This window comes from Podarcis pityusensis (genome assembly GCF_964106645.2).
Source record: "Podarcis pityusensis genome assembly, chromosome: 6".
NCBI classification, from domain to species: domain Eukaryota; kingdom Metazoa; phylum Chordata; class Lepidosauria; order Squamata; family Lacertidae; genus Podarcis; species Podarcis pityusensis.
The window spans coordinates 80,356,970-80,370,639 of record NC_138030.1 but is presented as its reverse complement, the minus strand read 5'-3'; the positions used below and the strand labels follow the sequence as shown (position 1 = coordinate 80,370,639).

The following is a 13,670-nucleotide window of genomic DNA, read 5'->3' as shown; positions in this document are numbered from 1 at the left end:
ACTTAGTTGGGGGGTGGGAGGGGATCTAGGTGGAACCTCATTCTCAGGAAAAGACTTGAATTATTGCTAAACCTGTTCCGTTTCAGTGTTGTGACAAGTGTTGGAACTTCAAGACAGTTTTGAACTAGCTGTCTAAAGTGTTTGTTACTTTTTATTATGCATCCTACAAAGGAAAACTTAAAATTCTGTACACTTCTCCCACTGAACTGCTTGACTCAGAGAGGTAGTACTTCACTACAGTCTGCTTCTGTTCTTTATATAGATGATGTATAGGAATGATAAGTCCTTAAATAATTTAGAGAACAGCCCTTTTTAAAAATTATGAAAAGGCCTTAGGCATCAATGTGTCTGGGTTCTTTATCAGCATTTTCTCAGAAATGCAATCAATATTTACTTTAACTTATGTTCTTATATTTATGTATATTTGTTAAAACTGTAAAAAAAACCCAACACAAAACCCACCTGTTTAATAGGTATGTGGCTCTGATCTATTTGTGGTTAGCTGATTCCTACTGTTTGCATGTATATGAACCAGGATATCTAACCCATCTTCTATTTCAAGTGTAAACATACTGTGTATATATTATATATATTTTAAAAATAGGAGATAGAAGGTCTATGCATTCTACCAACGAGGCTTATCCGCCAACTAATGGCATAGGGAAAATATATTGCATACCCATGTAAGCATACATCTAAGTTAAAACTTGCCCAAGTTGGGGGTGAGCTGCTACGACATATATGGGATAGATGGAGGAGATCACATGGAAGGATTTTTAACTAAACTATTCCTGCTAAAAGAAAAATATAATTTAATGATACATACCACTGACTGATTCATGCACACCTATCTAAACAGGATTTCTTTTAAAATGTGGCAACATAGTGTCATTTTAAATTATTGAATGTATTATGAATTTTGTCTACCGTTCAGAAAAAAAGATGTCTGTGCAATGTTGAAAGGTAGGATGTGAATAATACAATTAAAAAATTGAGACTTTGGGGATTAAAATGTTACTACATACTAGGAGAGCTAAGGACAGGATTATTTTATTTTTTTCTTTTTAAGCTTGCAAATTTTCTAATGACAGTATGTCTTCATTTGGGATCTTGTTTAAGAAAATAAAAGCCTTTCATGGAGAAGTCCGGTGTTCATCAGTGACATTATCAGTTACACACCGGTGCTTTCATCGAGGGAGCGGGGTGTTTTTATTGTTTATATGACAGAATTTGCCAACCATCCTAATTTCCAGGCCAGGTGTTCAAGCTCTGACAGTCATGGTAGCTACTGAAACCATTTTTGGATGACTGTTGGTGTGTTTTTTTAAAGAAAAAATTCTTTGGCTGTTTAAAGCCAAATTCTGTTTATTTCTAATTTAAATGGGCACCGTCCGTTGAGAAATGTACAGTGTATCGTGTGCTTACTTGTCCACTTTTGTGGAGCATTGCTACCCTATTTTTTCAGAAGCTGTGCTGTAAGATATTGTCATAGTGCTACCTACCTAGTACAGTGTAGTCCTTCCCTTCCATTTAAATAAAAAGCATGGCACCAAAAACAATGTTGCGGTTTCATCTTTTGGTACGTGTTTTCACTTTATCCTCTGAAGCCATTAAATGTATACATTTATGGTTGGCAAAAGGTTTTGCCGGCATGCAGTTTGTGAAGGCATCTCTGATCTGAGCAATCAAATGGACACTTCTGGGAGTGGGCTGGTCCTGTTTGTTTGTGCTGGCACTCTGTGTCATACTCTCTGTCACGTTGTTTGTGCTGGCATACTCTCTGTCACGTCCCCAGGCAGAGGCTGCTTACTGAGGAGGTGCCTGACCAGAGATGTCCGATATCACAGGGGTAGCTCACCTCTCTGACAACCCACTTGAACCTTCCCCAGGATCCAGCTCCTGACTCGCTTGAGACCCCTCCTGCAGCAGAGGCATTCCTTGAGGTCCCAGTTTCACCTTCCTCAACCCGCTTGGGTCCTCCTATGGGTTATTTAGCTCCAACTCCCTGTTTTACTTAACCCCCCCCAAAAAAACCCCTCATAATTGGCCCATCCTCTCTGTGACATCTCCATGGGGCTCATGACAGAAATCAACCCAGAAGGCAGCATTTTCACCTGTTGACTCGAAGGTTTTGTTAACTACAAGTGAACTACATCCATTTGACATGCCCTGCTTTCATCATGGGCACAGGTCAACACTGAATCGGAAAATTATTATTGGCTTGTTCAAAGGACACACACCACAGGAGCGCTGCGGAAGTGCTTGATAATTTCTTCCCATTTAGGCTACACACACACTACACCTTTAAAGCACATCCTTTTCCACAAAATTTATGAATGCTAGTTTACCCCTTTCAGAGTTACAGTTCCCAAAAACCCTTGATTTGCCAGTGTGGTGTAGTGGTTAAGAGTGGTAGATTCGTAATCTGGGGAGCCGGGTTCACTTCCCCGCTCCTCCACATGCAGCTGCTGGGTGACCTTGGGCTAGTCACGCTTCTCTGAAGTCTCTCAGCCCCACTCACCTCACAGAGTGTTTGTTATGAGGGAGGAAGGGAAAGGAGAATGTTAGCCGCTTTGAGACTCCTTCGGGTAGTGATAAAGCGGGATATCAAATCCAAACTCCTCTTCTTCTTAACAAACTAAACTAGTGCCCAGAATTCTTTGAGGGAAAGAATGTGCTTTAAAGGTGTGGTAGCCTTATGCTAGAAACAACCTGTCTTATGTTAACTGGATAAGCAGACTACAGAGCTTGTTCATGCTTTTGATTCAACCAACTAATTAAACCGGGGGTGCAGGTGAGATGGGACTTGTACTTTCTCAAAATTATCATTTCTCTCTTGCTGTAATGAAGCTCTAATTCTGCCATTGTTTTTATGAGCACTTGTGTGCAAATTATGATACATCAGTTTATACAGCTTCTTATTAATTAATTAAATCTCTGCACCACATTTCATCAGGATCACAGGGCTGTTTACAATATAAACACAATCCTTATAGCCCAATCCTAAACTGCATATTTACAGTAAATCCTACCAAGTCCAGAGCTTGTCCCACATGTTTTTGTGATCGGGCTGTCACCAAAGCATCATTTCCATGGTTAATTCTTCCCCTTCTTTGTCAAACATGTTTTAACACTTACTCAGTGATGCAACATGTTCTGAGTTTCCCTGTCCCAGCACTATAGGATTGGTTGATGGGGAAGCTCACAATTCGATGTAGCGTCACGGAGTGAGAGTTCCTGGCAAAAGTACTAATCCTTTTCAGTATTGATGTTTTGAAATATGTTACTATACCTGCATACTCTTTTTGTAATTAGTCAAACTCAGCTCAACTCTCGTATCAAGTTATCAAGTAGTATTTCATCACCCATGTCTTACTATATCAAAGAGCTTTCCATCTAAGATAGCAAGTCCTGGCAAGTGCCTCTTGAGTGTAAACACATTTATTAAGGTGCTTGGATATGCAGAATTGTCACCTTAAATCAATATTGCTTATTGTTTTGACAAGCCTAGAAACCGGTAGTACAAGAATTTGGATCAGCTCCAGAAGTGTTGAGTAAGTACCACGAAACTATTTGTAAACTATTTGTGTGGATTTGTGAACAATGTTCAGTGAATGCTATGTTATCCAGGAGAGCATTTCTTTTGATGGGACAAGCTGTGAGGCTGAAACAAAAGAAAACACACAAAGCAAATAAAGTGATGGTGGTCCATAATCCATGAAGCAATACATTTATTAGGACCAACCAAAATGTCACAAAAGCTTTCAATTTCTCTAGAGCTCTTCATCAGACTGGGATATTATATATATAACAGTTTCCTTCACTGCACCCTCCACTGTTGCTTTGTTCTTTTATTATCTATGAAAACAAAATATAGGGTGTTTTTTTTTAATGCTCTAAATATTAAGTATTTCCCACCCAGTGCCTCCAAGCAAAGAGTAGATAAACAAGGTACTTTGTTAACACAGTGTAGACATTTAATAACTCATACAGATTTAAGGCAATTCATTAATAACAGAACCATCCATTTTGGTGAGCAGATAGGAAGGAAAGTATTTGGATGCAGTAATAGCTTTTACTTACCAGTATTTGTTTATTCAGTCACTACATTTATGGCAAAAAGGATTTTCTGTAGCAGTGGAAAATGTGAGAAAAGACAAGGACAAACTGAAATCAAGAAAGCTTTCAGATGGTAATTACATGCACTGGCAACAAGCCAGCAGCTTTCACTGCAAAAATAGAGGAAAATGCTACTGTGATGCCAAGACTGTGGTACAGGCCCCAGCACTGGCAAGCAACCCGGGTCTGAGCTTGACCCAGTCAGAAGAAAGGGGAGCAGGACAAACAGAGAAGCTGAAAGGCAAAATGGAACAAATACGATTTCTTACCAAAACCACATCAATCAGAATTTTACCCTTCTAATGCAAATATGGGGGGGGGGGATATATAAATCACACAGAAGGAGATTTCTGTGCAGCATGCAACAAAAAGCCACCTGGCACCAGTTGGACCTTGAGTTATCCCTAGCTTCAGAAATGGGACCAATTAAGAATTAACATACTCCATGCCACCAAGCATAATTTGGGTATAATAAGGGCATTAATCATGAAGAGGTTTGGGAAATGACAATTTGTGAATTAATAACGGCCAAAATGGTGACCTGTCAAGTAATGGCTACCTCTCCCTGTAGTGTAATTGGGGTCTAAGACTCAATGCACACATTACTGCAGTGTTGACAGGGCCGACCCACCCAGAAGGCAAGGCAAGGCGACTGCCTCAGGTGACAGGATCCACAGGGGCAGCAGACCTGGCCTCCAAGGAAGGTCACTGGCACTGCTGCTACTTCCTTGGCAGCTCCCCACCCCAAGTCACCCCTCCAGCGACCTCTTGGTGCATATTAGGCACTGCTAGTCTGCTCCCCAGACCTTATTCCCAATGTACTGTTGTTGTTATTGCTAAATACATTTGTATACCACCCTTCACCCGTGGATCTTCACTCAACCCTTCTTCCATGGTGCGGGAGTGGGAGCGCGCGTCATTTTTTGCTTTTCCTCAGGTGCCAAAATGTCGGGCTGGCCCCTGTGGGGTAGCTGGCTAAACCTCTACAGACCCCCCCCCCTGCCTTGTATCAATTACCAAACAACAACAACCTGCTTGTGTGAGTGGCCTGCTTCTAAGGGACTCGCCTAGAATGTACACGTGTCTGGAAGAAAGACGTGGTTGCTAACCATGCCATTGGGAACGGCTAGTTTGTATGTGTGTATTTTGTTATTGTTTTTATTCTTGTTTTTGGTGTTTTTATCCTGCATTGTTTATGTTGCGAACTGCCTTGAGATGTATGGATAAAGGACAGTATCCCATTTTAATACAGTAATAACAATAACAATAATAATAATAATAGTTTGGCACTATTAATGTTAAGGGAGAACAGCCTTTAAAACACCCACCCTAGGAATTACTGGGGCGGGAAGAGGATGCGAAGGAGGAGACAAAAAAACACCCTCCGTAAGATGCGATTAAGAAAAAACCACCAAACAGATGCGAAGCAATCTTGCCGGAGGAGGAGGAGAAGAAGAGAAAATCCACACCCCGGATTCCCTCGCTCCTTATTGGCCCGCCTCCGCCGCTGCCACCCCCGATCCCCGTCGCGCCTCCCGCCCGCGCCACTCCCCGACATGGGCTAGGCGAGCCATTCCTCCCGGAGGGACGCCGCCCGCCCGCCCCTTTTTCCCTGGCTCTCCCAGTCAGGCGGCTGCGCTGTCACCCCGCCCAGGCGCCGCGGGGCCCTGAGGAGCCGGCCTGCCGGGCACTGATTGGAGAAGCCGCTTGACAACCGCAGCCAGGGCGCTGCCGCCGCCGCCGCCACTACACAAGCCGGACCGGGAAGGCGAGGAGCAGCTGGGCGCCGGCAGGCAGGGCCGCGTTGGCTGCTGGCGACGGGACCCTCTTCCCCTCCTTCCCTCCCTGCCACTACCCCGGTGGCGAGGCTCCGCTTGCCGCCATTTTGCGCGCCCCCGCCAGCCCCGGTCTCCCCTCGCCGCTTTGGGAGGGAGCCTCCCCCGAGGTGAGCCTCTGTCTCTTCCCTGAGGGATGGGCCCTACGGCTGCCCTGGCTTGGGTGGGTGGCGCCGCCTCCGCTGAGGGGGGAAAGAACCGGGTCGAAGGAGCGGGAGGGTGGGAAGGGATGCCCGGGGCCTGAGGGCAGGCCCCGAGTGAGTGCCCGTTCGGGGGGCACCCCTTGGAGGCGTTGGCAGGGCAAGGGCTTGGCGCTGCTGGCGGCGGCGGCGGCGGCGGGAGGGGCGAAGCGACAGCCTCCCTTGGGCTGCTTTGGTGCTGAATGAGCGAAAGGACCATTTTCTTTACCCCCCCCAACCCATCCTGCTTATTTGTCTCTCGTTGAGTCAGTGCATGCTTCATCGCCACGGCTGCCTCTCCTCACACTCCGCCGGCCTCGCGAGGGGAAAGTGTTGTATGCGTGTGCATTGCTGCTGAATTTTGTCCGTTGCCCATGGTTTTGTTGCATTTTGCTTCCCGTTCTCTGGCGAACGTCTCCTCCTCTCGTCCCCGCACCTCCCTCTTCTGCCTTTGTTATTGCAGCATTATTAGCAGGGCAAACCTCCCAGAACGGGTTAAGCACCTGCAAAGCTGCTCTCCCTAAGTAACCCAGATCTGTCCTGGGCACATAAGAGACATTGTTTGTTTGTTTGTTTGTCTGTGCTGTGCTTGGTGTGCTTGACAGGAGAGGATGCCTGAAACAGGTTTGCAGTGTCACTGTCTGGAGGAAGAAAAAGAAAAAGATGGGGTGTTTTTATAGCCTGTCTTACCTGCTCTGAGGTTTTTAATTGTGCGTTTTCCCGAGGAAGCATTCCAGTTTTGTGTCCTAAAGTCCCTGCTCCTGAGTAATTTCATTGCAAGGGTTGTGTCACAGCACAGTAGCTTTTTCAGCATGTTTTAGCAGGAAAAACTTGAGTGTCAAGTATCCAATTCCCTGTTGCAATCCTTTGTTCACACAACTGAGCTGCAGTGAAGGAAGGGTGGGTTCGTGGATGCATGCATGCGCATGCTTCTTTTAGAATGTGTTTAGTTTAGTGACAATCCTGTGAGTGTACGAACGAAGGGTGACAGTTATTATGGATGCATTCTGAATACAGGAATGCAAACTTGACAAAACATATTGGCAGCAGGCAGCTGCAGATGTTGCAGCGACTGTATACAATAGCTCGAGACAATAATGGAATACTTTGTTCTTTGTTTGAACAAAGAGCAAATCAATTTGTTGACAACCTTAGTTTGAAGGATGCCATGAACATAATAATGAATGCCTGTGACTTTTCTGGAGTACCATGTGTCTGTGGTATATTCTGGTTTGGAGACCTGAATAGCAATAGGTCACACATGAGAAAGGCTAAGTAAATATAATATGCTGACATAACTGTTATGCTAGTGACCCCTTCCTATTTCTATATGGTAATCTTTTGAATAGCCTTTTCTCCTCTTCATCTCCTGATTAATTGCTGTAATTAGTATGTTTTATCACCTTCCATTCTTGCTTTGCTCATCTATTTAATTTGATAATCTTTTAGACAAATAATAGTTGGAGAATAAATTATAGCAGGTGAAAACAAGAGAATGCACAGCTATTTGACAACAAAAATTATTCATTTTGGCATAAATGGGGCAACATTGATCATGAGAATTATTTTAGCTTACCACTCTGTAAAGGTGCAAAGGCTGTGGCTTTTCAGTGCCCAATTGGTCAGTCACGGATAACTTCTGCACTTGGCTATTCTTGAAGCCTCCTCATGTGTTTTCTCTTTCACAAATATATACACAAAATTTTGGTGCCAAATAAATTTCCTAGGAGCCGCTTGAAAGTAAGAAGTAGAGATCCCAATGTAGGTGCCTGGCAAAAACATTCCTCTTCTCCCAGGCCTTTGGCTAATTATGCAATCTTTGGCCTATGAAGGACAGCACAGAAATTTTAATGATGATGATGATGATGATGATGATGATGAGAGTTTTATTCTTGCTGTTATGCTGCAGGCTCTTCCCACCCCACTTCTCCCATATAGGGTTTACTTGAAAGATGCCAGGCTGAAATCTATCTAGGAATCATAGCTAATATTCCCTTGAGGTTCCCCTCATTGTAGTACCTACCAAAGAAACCTTTCTGTCCTCTTCAGTAATCTTGACACCAGGATCAGTTTTCGAGACACTGGATTTTTGCATCTACCTCCTGTCTGCAGCACTGTTGCATTTTTATATCTTAGGTTCAATCCAAGCACTGTGGCACTACCAGAAAAGGTGTGCTAATTATGATAGAGCTACCATCTTCCTTTCATGCCTAGCATAAAGAACATATAGTAATTTTGTACCACCTGACATGCATCCTTTTGGGCAGGCTAATTGACTGCAGCTATGGAGCAGGAGGATGTGAAGCATTTGCTCTTTATTTATTGAATGGAGGTTTTGGTTGTTGCAATTAGAAGCAATTGTTTTCCCTTAGTAAGCCAAAGAGTTGAAAAAACAGTGGGTCACTGAGTCCTTTTGCTCTGTCGTGGCCTGGCTTGGGTAATATTGTTAAAGCACAATCCTGCTAAAACAAAGCAATTCTCCTTCTCCTTTTATTTCAGTCAGAGAGTTAAACATATGCATTTCCTTACCATAAAATGAAAAGGGGGTAAAAGTGCTTGCTTTTGATTGGAACGCCCTATTTATATTATTATAAGAATGACTAGAATGGGTGCAGTGAAGAGCTGAAAAGCACTGGGATTTTCCCTTTAAGTACATATAGTTGTGTGGAATGTTTATTGTAAACCAGTGGTGGGGAACATGTGGCCCTCCAGATGTTGCAGCACTACAAATCCCATCATCCTGGTGCTGCTGGTTAGGGCTGATGTGAGTTGTCCTCCAACATAATTTGCAAGGCCACAGGTTCCCACCCCTGTAATAAACAGTGGATATGTGTTATAATCACAAAATAAAGGGCACTTTTTATCCATAATCAGTTATTGACCCTCAAATATGCCTCTTATTGAACAATAAGTAATACATGGACATAATGTAAATAAATCTATGTACCTTTTAAAATTTAAATGCTGCCTTAATACCTATTTGCCACAAATACTTATCCTTATCCTTTGATTAAAAGGCTGTTAGGAGAGACTAAATATGGAATAATAAACCAGTGCCTTGGCCCCTAGGTGCCTGCCTGTCTTTGTGTGTTGCAAAAATTGTGCATTGTCAGGAGGTGTTTTAAATAATAATAAATACTATGCCAAATGAATATTCAATTATTTGCATATTAATCTATTTTAGTTTTCTGTTGTATATTGAACTTCTGTTTACAATTACTTTAGATTCTACTGTGCTATTTTGGGAGATAAATCATTACACAATAGCAACTAATTTTACAAATCATGGGCTTGAAGGACTGTCTCAAATTGAGGATGACCTTAAGTACAGTTTGTTCCCTTTCTAAAGAAGATTGTAATTTCTTTATTAACACTTCAGTTTAACAATCAAAGAAATGAAAGGAACCAACAAGTGCTTCAGGCAATACTAGAGATGGGAAGTATCACAGTGGTACATTCTTCTGACACATACATAGGATTGTACTGTTGGCTAGCCTGTTGTTTCAAGGCAGAATTACCTGACAACTTGTGTTCTGCAATATGATCGTGTTAAAGCCACATTGCATCACACAGTTCATCTAGCTTGCTGAATAAATAGTACGAAGCGAGCCAAGCCACAAGCTACAGCGGAGGGAAGAAACTTAGTATTAGATATACTCCCAGTAATTTAGCTCTAAAGGCACTAAATTATAATTAAAATATAATCTTAACATCTATAAAATACATTTATTAATTTGTGATTTAAGACAATGTTCAATTTATTACCTTAAAGCAGCCTTTAAGAAATAAATTGTTACTTGCGTACTAAGCCTTAAATCTTGTACTCACTTACCTGGCAGTAAGTCCCATCGAACTCAGTGGGATTTACTTCTAAGGCCCCATCTGCACTATGTATTTAAAGCAGAATTATTGATTGATTGATTGATTGATTGATTGATTGTATTTATATCCCACCTTTCCTCTAGCAAGCTCAAGGTGGCGTAAATAGTTCTCCTCCCCATTTGATCTTCACAACAACCCTGTGAGGTAGGTTGAGCTGAGAGTGACTGGCCCAAGGTCACCCAGTGAGCTTTATGGCTAAGTGGAGATTTGAACCTTGGTTGTACAGGTCCTAGCCAGACATCCTAACCACTACATGACACTGGCTTTCCATTCTATCACTATATCACTTTAAACAGCTGTGGCTTCCCCAAAAATATCATGGGAAGTGTAGTTGCTGAGAGGGTGCTGAGAGATCCCCTATTTTGCTCCCCAAGCTACAATTCCAGTGTGGTTTAACAATCAGTCCCTCTTCCCAGGAAACTCTTGCAACTGTAGTTCTGTGAGGGGAATTGGGGCCACCTAACCGCTCTCAGCACCCTTAAACTTTAGTTCTCAGGCTGCTTTGCAGGAAAGCATAACTGTTCAAAGTGGTTAGCTGTTTAAAACTGTCTATACTACTTTAGTGCAGTATAGTGTAGATGAGGTCCGAGTATGCATGCATAAGATTGCACTGTAAATTTGGTAATGGCAAATAGTGAGAAGGTAGGAAGTTTTTCAGGTGGGAAAATCTCTCCACCTTTTCAGATGCCTATGGAAGGCCTGCAAGCGGGACCTGAGCACACCAGCATTCTCCTCACTTGTGATTTCCAGCAAGCTTTCCAGCAGTGGCCTACTAGCCTTGATAGCCTTATCCTTCATAAATTTGTCTCATCCCCTTTTAAAGTCATCTAGTTTTGTGGACAAAGTGCAGCTGCAGAACAGAGGAGAGAAGTGATTTCAAAAATAGGGTTGGGAAGGTGAAAGGGAGATTTAGTAGTTGCATAGGGTGGGAAGGGCTTTAGGGGGCTAATGTTGGGAAGTGCTGGTGGTGGGGTTGGACAGCAGAGCAAGCGTTGGGGCAGAGCCCTCCCAGCATGCATGCATGTTTGTTTATTGTCTTAATATTTTTAGCAATGTGCTCCTTGAATTTATTTTTCTTTTTGGTATCCCTTATGGTACGCTTGCATTTATTTTAGACCATTGTCTCATGCAATGACGGCAACGCTTGCTAGTCTACTTAGAAAAGGCTTAGTCAAGATTGCATGCAATGACAATTTAACTCTCACAGAGAAAGACGCTACTGAAGCAAAGCCTTAGTTATTTCCATCTGTGTCAATTGGTTGTCATAGCTGTCCGATATAAGCTGTTATCTGGAGTAAGGATATATGACTTACATTTCTGTAAAAAATATTGGAATGTCTGAGTGGTGATACGCTATGAAAGCTTTGCTTTTTCAACAAATAAGTAATCAGAATTGGAAGAAAACCTGCAAATTCAAAATGTATATTAAAAAGAAAGGGATTCTAAACCCTTCAGTCATTCTGAAGTATTAGCCTTGGATCACTTTGGTGACGTTGTGTGCCATATGTGCTGGCTGCTTGTGGCATACTGAGGAGCTTGAGCTGCATCTTTCAGATTTGTTGGATGGTGGTTTATCTCCCAATGTGATAAAATCTCCTTTGCATATGCCTTATAGTCCCTGATATGAATATACTGATGCACCCGTGTGTTTTATTAATTTTAGAGATGTGAAGACCTGGGGGGGGGGGGGCTGGAAAAATGCGGGGAGGACAGGATTGCCTCTAAATTTTCTGTTGTTTATTTTGAGCCTGTAAGTCTCTAGTAACATTATAATTCTGTTGACTAGTTACTTACAAAATGCTTCCACATACATAAGCTTATTTTCTTGCTGGACTTATTTCTTTGGTAGAACTAAACTTTTCATCTTGTCGCCCTGTGACTAAGCTGTAGAGTTCTTCACACTAGCATGTAGAATGAACTACAGTACAAGACAGACAGAACTTTCCAAATGCAGAGACAATGCCCCAGTTCAACTTTAGTCATGTGTAAAAATGGTATTCACTCATAATTGTACTAGACTGTGGATGCACATCCAAATATGCATCTCCTTGAAAATAAAAGAATATAGTACCTATAAGAGATGTCTGTGTTTGGGTGCACATTGGAAAGTACAGTTAATTTGAGTGTGAATGTCCTGATCCAAAAGAATGTGTGCACAGAAGCCTGCTTCCTAACACAGTGGCGTAGCTTGGGGGGCATTACCCTGGGTGCAGTTTTTTGAGGGGGCACAACCAGGCACCCCCGACAAAGTTCTTTTATTGAGGGAAGCCATGCCCAGGCTGGCCTTTGGGGCTGGGGTGTGGGTGGCAGCAGCAGTTGCTCCACTCCCAAGTCAGACTTGTTTTTCCTTTAGCATGCCAGGCATGTGGGGCTGCTGGGGTACTGTGGTAGGCTCCTTCTCCCTCTGCCCCCAGCATGCCCCATCCCTGAGTGCTTGTGCCCACCTGTCCTTGGTGCTATGGGCTCACACAACACCACTGTCCTAACGTTTATCTCCAGGATCTTTTAATCTGGATCAGGGTGCTGTAATTTACTCTTTGTTACTTTTTTCTATCTTTATCCCAATTTTTATGCATGATAAAAACAATTGGGGGACAAATACTAGGTCAATAAATGTTTGATATCTCCATCAGTATTAACATGGCAAACATCCCAACTTCTGTTTTTCATCAAATTAAAAAACTTGGTCACTAGTACAGGACTTTTAAATAAAAGCTGTTAGTTTTTCCTTACCACTTAAAACACTCATTACCAGCTTCTAATTCAAGGATTGAAAGCTATGATAAACAAAAATGATGGTTTCTTCCAAGGGAATATGATTGTGTGTTTAGGGCCAATTCACACTTCACTTTTCTGCTTGGCTTGTCCTATGATATACAGCTCATGGTTTGTCTGAGAGAGCTAAACCATGAACCTAAATTCAGATGACGCATAAAGACAAACCACAATCTCCTCCCCAAGAGGTGGCATGTGTGCTTGTTTGTGCTAAGCCATGGTCTTAGCACTACATGTAAACAGGAATGTTAATTCTCTGTTCCATATATAGCGAGGAGGATAACTTCTTAGACTGAGACTTCAATAGTAGCTATGTAACATCTGATGTGCCTTACTTCTAGTGCTTAGGCAAAGCTGGAAGGAGCACTGCAGTGTAATCTCCACAACATGTGCTACCTATTTCAGCTTTTAAGCTCACAAGAAGCAGCACACACAGCAATGTTAGTGCTGCAGCAGTGCTCTTTGCATCCTATATCAGGGTGGGGTGGATTCTGAGGTCCCCCATCTTCCGAGGGTTTTTTTGACAGGTGACTTAAGTTCAATAGAAGGAATCGGGAGTGCACTTTTTATTCTTCCTTTGCAGCCTGGCTTGAATTAAAACCAGGGATGTGAAGGATCTTTCCTAGGGAAATGTGGCTCTCTGCAAATGAAGATCATTTATTTGCATCCTTAACTTGAATTCGGAGTGTATTCCAAATTCTTTCTTTGCATAAAAAAATCAGTACTTTCTGAATTTGATGCCTTTTCTTTCACTGTGCTGACTTGCTGATGCAAATAATTTTTTGATGCTTGACCTTTCCTATGATGTTGGGCCAGAAAAGGTGGATGTGGTTTGCCCCAAATGGCCTGGTGAGCCAACATCTGAGTCCTGGCAGGCCTA

The 13,670-nt window shown here is 42.6% G+C and overlaps 1 protein-coding gene and 1 long non-coding RNA gene across 3 annotated transcripts in view; one reads left to right on the top strand and one right to left on the bottom strand.

Moving 5' to 3' along the window:
• Positions 1–3,678: 3,678 nt before the first annotated feature.
• LOC308479841 lies at positions 3,679–5,652 on the bottom strand. Its single transcript, XR_013987848.1, has 3 exons — positions 5,448–5,652; positions 4,084–4,353; positions 3,679–3,858 (listed from the first exon to the last, which is right to left on the bottom strand). It is a non-coding gene; the product is annotated as an uncharacterized lncRNA (long non-coding RNA).
• A 253-nt stretch (positions 5,653–5,905) lies between these two features.
• The window catches only part of WDR47 (WD repeat domain 47), a 34,731-nt gene continuing 26,966 nt past the window's right edge, over positions 5,906–13,670 (top strand). The window contains exon 1 of one of the 2 annotated variants that reach the window (XM_081010760.1): positions 5,906–6,064. The gene's annotated coding sequence lies outside the window, so the exon portion shown is untranslated. The remainder of the gene's footprint in view (positions 6,065–13,670) is intronic. The other variant, XM_081010761.1, reaches the window with a different exon arrangement.